Source organism: Morone saxatilis, unplaced genomic scaffold (genome assembly GCF_004916995.1).
Source record: "Morone saxatilis isolate NCDOM2014 unplaced genomic scaffold, NCSU_SB_2.0 Contig5, whole genome shotgun sequence".
Lineage (NCBI taxonomy): Eukaryota > Metazoa > Chordata > Actinopteri > Moronidae > Morone > Morone saxatilis.
Window position 1 is genome coordinate 11,286,618 of NW_023340095.1, and position 6,828 is coordinate 11,293,445.

The following is a 6,828-nucleotide window of genomic DNA, read 5'->3' on the forward strand; positions in this document are numbered from 1 at the left end:
CACACACACACACACATACTATTTAACACCAGCAAACCCAACCCCTCCAAATTAGCTCTTCAAATATTTGCCAGCAGAAAATCAGTGGTCTCACCCCTGTTTCTCAGGGCAGGCTCCTTTGAATGAACTGAACTGTACAAGGCTGAGGGTTTCCACAATTTATGTTTTATTATTTGTGTGTGTAAACACCATAAAGTATTTTTGCTGCTCCACCGCTTCTCATGTCTCTTGATGGAACAGAGAAAAGCAAAGAGAGAGATTCACACACAGTAAACAGCCATCTATAGCTGTGTTTACCTTTTAGCCGAAATAGAACATCAACTGACACTTGTGTAAATTCATTAGAACTTTCCCGGTATGGAACATACGAGCCAGTTAAAAGAAATGAAATTTGGTCATATAGAGGTGTCAGTGTTTTACTGTAAACTCTGTAAGGTGGACATGCTCTGATAATGAATTATCACCTCATTTAAGAAGGGGGATTTGTCTTTGTTTTGTTTTTTAGAGATACAGAAGATACTTGTAGATTCTGCTATGTCAATGGGTGACCGTGGCCCAGGTGGTAGAGCACGTTGACCAAAGCAAGTTTGACTTTTTGGGATATCTGTCCAGCTACTGTCAGATGGGTTAGCTAAGTATAAAAAGGGGAAACATCGCCTACTAGCACCTCTAAAGATTACTCATTAACACATCTCGGTTGTTTAATCCACTGATTTGAATAAATGACGAGTTCCAGTTTTGCAGGGGATTGAGTGCCAGACTGTTCCTTGGTGGGATAAGTAACTTTTCTACTGTTTGCCTGTTAACCTTACAGTTATAGACTCCTGGCAAGGAAAATAGTCCAGCACATGACCCCCCTGTGAAAAAACAATTACAAACTTAATATAACATGCACTTTATAGGGCTTTTCCACTGCATCCTATGGCTCAGCTCGACTCTACTCTCTTTTTTGGTTTTCCACTGTGGATAGGTCTGTTCCGGATAATACCTCTCACTCGCAAAACACGAGACATCCTGCACAAACCTGACATTTCTAAATAGCCGAATTACCATCGATAGCAACCACAATCGGTTGCCCGCAAAACCGTGCCATTGTGTCCAACCCCTTTTTGTGTGCATAGCGAGTGTGTGGTTGAGCGAGAGAGTGGCAGAGAGTGACAGTGAATAGAGGTATGCAGACGTAAAGGTGAGCAGTCTCTGTTGTCTGTCTAGCAGTAAATGTATAGTGTATGTTACAGTTTGTCAGTGAATAAAGGCTGCAGCTAAAGTTAAGCTCCCGTTTGTTTTTTCCCAACTGCTGGAATGCCAAGCTACCTGTTTCCTCTTGTTCCTAGTCTTTATGCTAAGCTAAGCTAACCAGCTGCTGGTGGTAGCTTCATTTACCATACAGACATGAGGGTGGTGTAATCTTGTGATCGAAGTGCAAGAAAGAGATTATTTGTGACGTTTCATTTTCGAGATACAACTTCACAGCTGCTGTGACCCGTCTGATATAGTATGTGAGGGCTGATACTGTATTCCTCATTTAGTGTTGCTGTTTCTACATGTGTTCAAAGGGCTGTGTGCATGCGTGAGCAGAAATCTATATGCAAATTTGTGTGTACCCACGTTTTGCACAAGCATATGTTTTCCTGTAACTATCAACATTTTGTGGTTGTGCGTGAGTGTGTGTGTCATCCTTCCTTTGAAGATCATAAATACGGGCGTGGCTCCAGGCAGGCCCGCTGCCTATTCAGCGTGGCTGTCGACAATGCTTCAGAAGTGGTCACATTCTCCCATCCATCCATCCATTCCTCCCTTCATCCATCCGTCTTTCAGTCCCTCGTTGCCTCAAGAAAGGACACCATGGCCTTTCAAGCAGACAACGATCTGATCAGAGTGGAGCCTGACACCCCACACCCCCCAAAAAATCTTCTTTCTATGTTAGTATTCATTAACCTGTCAATTTCTCTGCCTTACAGTATTTCTCTTTGCATCTGTCTGCACTACTGCAATGGTTCACATAGTGTAAGGTACGAGCTCAAACACATGTGCAGGCCCACAAACACACACAAAAAAATACACATATCCAGCCATGTGTGCACAGTACACACTCACATGCTAACAGATACACGCACACACACACACCAGGCCAGCCGACGAGCCAACCGAGCATCAGGCCCTCGCTCATTGATGTTTGTTAAAGTTATTAATTTTCTCTGTGAAATAAGAGGCCACGGTGGCAGGACAGAGGGAGATGGGTGCCAGTCCCAGAATCTCTCTCAGCTTTCATCTACTGGCACTAGGGCTCTAAGAGTCCACAGCACAGGGCCTTTACATGGGCACCGGGGTTACCCACGCATACCCAGCACCCAAACCAACAAAGGCTCTAAGTGGGGCAAAAGGAGGAAGACACAGATGAAAGGATAAGCTAAGAAGGCGATGACTAGAAAGAGATGGAGGATGTGAAAAAGTATGATACAGAAAGCTGGGAGAGATAATGAGAGAGGGTGAGAAAATTGTACAAAGAGAAATGAGGGAGCAAGATGTGAGCTGATGAAAGAAAAAAGAAAGATGGGAGAGGGGTTGAATGAGTAAGAGAGAGTGAATACATGGCACATTAGCTGGTAAACAAGTGAGTTTTGGCTGTTTTGCAGTCACTGGAAGCTAGCGTGTTTGTGGCTTGTGGTGATTCGCTGTAATGGGGGTTAAAGAACGTTATGCTCAAGGTAACAACAGCTGGTGGCTAAAACCACCATCCCTCTTCCTCCTTCTCCTCCTCCTTCTGTCCCTCCACACACTCCAGAATCCAACCCCAGACCACAATAAACACCTAACACTATACACTAGGTTTCTAAGTATCAGAGTGGTTCTGTCTGAAACCTTGTAAGCCCTAATCTTCCAAGACAAGGAGATAAAACTTCCTGGATGTGCTGCACTTAACTGTAGCCGTAACACATTTTGCCATACATTTTTGGCAGCGAGAGCTATTTGGCCAGTGTGAGCAGTTTAGGGGCTAAGCCGGAGCTAACATGGCAGCCAGTGAAAACCACAATGACCAAATCTGTCTATCAATGGTTGAGAGTAGCACCAATACTAGTCTTGCTAAAGGCCAGTTTAGTGCAGGGTGTTTGGTCAGAGAGCAGACAGAAGGAAAATAAAAGCAGGATGATATAAAAGTGGAGCGCAGGCTAAATGTGTCTTGGAGTTAGCGGGCTAGGCTAGCCACCGCATGGCTAAAGCAAACAAAGAGCTGCCCAGGGGACTGAAGTATGCTGTGCTCTGACACTAAACACATATGCTTGGTGGTACACAGGCACGCAGGTAGCCACAGCCATAGGTCGTCAAACACACACACACATACTCATACACAAACACACAAAAATGCAATACAGTAACATATGCAGCCTTTAGTTGAGAAAGTTAATGCATGGGTAAAAAATGTCATTATTACCAGCAGTATACAATTATACATACACACTTTAATATGCACACACTACTGCTTAGAATATTCTACCCATCATAGAATAGAAAAAAATAGAAGACAACAGAAAACAATATAATTCAATAGTAGTTATATAATAATAGTTTTCATTTGTTAACTTCCGAGTATGGTTCAATGCGAAACTAATTGGGACTGTAGCTATGACAAATAAACAGTTTGTTTTGAAAAGAAGGGAAGCAAAATTCATTTTGACAACCATGATTGAGTACAGACCAATGGTACAGACACCGGCGTAACAGTCTAAATGTAGCTGGAACTGGAAAATCCAACTTCTACCTCAGAGAGTAGTTGAGCTTCCTCATAATTGCAATTGAATGGCATATTTATTAATTACAAGTTCCTTATAAAGACTAGCCTTAAAATAAGACTTGAGGGTTTAGTGAGACTCATGCTCAGAAGATTGGAGGCTTGGTTAAAGATTGTTGACGAAGACTAGAGTCAAATTTGTATGAAGTGTCCTAATAACAAGTCTAGTAGCTGGGTAATGCCAACAATAATGCAGTCAGTGCTCCTGCTGTACTCTCTCCATGTCAAATGAGGGATTTTTTTCTCCTCCCTCTCTCCATCCTTCTCTCTCTCTCCTGAGTTTGTGCCACATCTGTGGGCTCTGTGGTGATGTTTCTCTGCTCAGAATGGATTCACCAGCTCAAAAACGTCCTTATTATATTTATATTTTACTACACCACTAGAAAACCATGCCAGCTGGGCTGCAGAACTTTGGGCAGAAAGAGGGAGAGAAAGCAAAAGGGGAGGAGGACAAGTGAGAAAGAGAGAGAGAGAGAGAGAGAGAGAGAGAGAGAGAGAGGAAGGAATGAAAGATGGGAGAAAAATGGAGAGGCAAACAAGCAAAACAGAAGAGGATAAAGACAGACAGGTAAATACAGACGTAGATGAGCAAAGTAAAGTAAAGTAAAGATGAAGAGCAAAAGAGATGGGTGGAAAAGAACAAGTAAGGCAGAGAAGTGGATAAAGAGAGGTTGAGTGGGCACCCTGAAATAGGCTGTGACAATATGATTACCCTGGGTGCTCAAAGGTAAACACAGAAACGGGGAAACGAAGAGATACTGTTACACACTCACAGGCACACATATACGCATGCATACACACAGACATGCTAACCGGAATAAGAGAGAAACAACAGTGACCTCTGATGAGTGGAGCTGGAGGAAGGACAGAGGGACGTGGCTTTGAAAGAAGGCAGGGAGGGACACAGTGGGGGAGAGTTGATGAGAGATGAGGAAGGGAAGAAAGTTCACAGATGGCGAGACGGGAGGTCAGGGGAGGGTAAGTAGGATGACAGGCAGATTTGGTTGAGTGGAGGAAGAGGATGTAAACAAAGTAGGAATGTGTGAAGAAAGTAAGAGAAAATATAAGGGTAATTAGGGAAAACGAGAAAGGAGCATAAAGGCACATATACATGTATATTGGGTTGAAGGTAAGAATGATCACTTCGCCTCACTGCCCTAGTAGTACAACAACAGAGTCTTAAACCAGCCAGATAGGGATCAGGTAGGGATCAGCTGCAGGGGTCTATTGAAAGACACGGGGGTTCTAGCAAGGAGGAGTTGAAGAAAGTCCATGATTTCCTCTCCTGAGGCATCTACATGAGCGGATGGCTGCTACGATGTTCACGGAGGGTGACAGTACTTCAAGTACTTTGCTGTCTGAGTTGGCATCAAAACATTATTGTCAAGAGTGATGGACAGGCCTCAGTATTTCCTTCCCTTGAAGAAACACATACTCATTCTTGAGATAAGTAAGTAATGCATGCCTCCACCTGATGTCTTATGGTGGAATGACAAGAATAGCTGGATGTCATCAGCATAGCAGTGGTAGCCGGAGAAGCCTAGTGAACCAAGTGTCATAGTGTAGAGGGAGAAGATGAGGAGGCCCAGGCTGCATGTTTTAGAGAGTGATACCCAGGAGGAGTGAACCATCAGGTAAGATGCAAATATAGAAAATGCAGAAACTGAGACACCCAGCCCTTCAAGGGTGGAGAAGAGGATGGTTAACCATGTCAAAAGTAGCAGACAGACACTGGAGTATGAGGACAGAGGAGAATGAGTTTGCTCTAGCAGTGTGCAGCACCACTGTCACCACAGAGAGGATTACCCTTGACTTGAATCCAGACTGGTGAGGGTGTGGAAGGTTTCCCACTTTATCCAATTTATTCAACAGTAATCCAATCCAAATAAGACAATTAGTTAATTCAGTCAATTTATTAGCTGCCCCTGTGCATACAGCCTCCAGTTGCTGATACTAATGTAAACACCACCTGTATCAAGAACCCAGAGTATTGATGCTCAGGGGAACCATGTGGCTCACACTTACATCCAATCTATATCCTATCTTAGATGATACCCTATTATGTAAATGTATCTCTCGTGATTCAAATGTCATGGTCAAAGACCATCCAATGGATAACAATTCCACAAAGTCTCTGAAACCAAATATTTTAACATCTGTTGCAATCAACATGTTATTCTGGGGAGAAAACACATCTGCCGTGGTTTCCTTTGAAGTAACATTTTAGTTTTGTTCTGTTTGCAACTCTTAATGCCCTGTCTGCAACTTGAAAACTAAATTGCAAAGCTCAATAGGATGTACTAACTAAAATTCCATGCATAGTTGGACAGGACTAGTCTAATCTAAATCTAGCACATTTAAATCTAGCGTATTTAATCCTTTACATTTAGAACGGTGGTTCTTTTGCTAATTTAGCAATAGAATTGGAAAAAAATTCACCACTTGTTGCACAGAAAGGTATTTATAGAACTCTACATCAGATTCACTTTCCCATGAGGCTAATAGTTACCAGAGAGGAACAGCTACTACTGAGGAAGGAAATTGGGACATTGGAACAATTTTATTGAACAAACAGCAGGGTTAATCGAGATTGTTATCAGAAGGAAGTGATACTGGCTACTCCCAATAAAACTAAGATTACAATAGCCACAGTGTACTGTATAGTGACTAGGTTTAGTACTTTTTTGTACCTCATTCATTTTTGCTGCTCACCCACATCTGTACAATACACAAAAATGTCTCATTAAGTATTTTGGTCAAATGCTCATCAGTTGTAATTTAGAGATAAATGTTACATAACTGAACAGTTTCCAAAGACCCCTTTCCAGTGACCATTCAATCATAACACCTTCCTTCATTTTTGAGTTCAGTTGATCAATTCTCATGAATAAGGCATCACAATCAAGACAGATACTAGTTATGAAAAAAGTGTTCAGTATCACTTAAGCAACCTAAGAAACTGTCACTTGATGTCCATACAGACGAACATTTGGGTTCACTTTTTGTTGGCTTTGCAGAAAACGTCTGGATGGAACTGT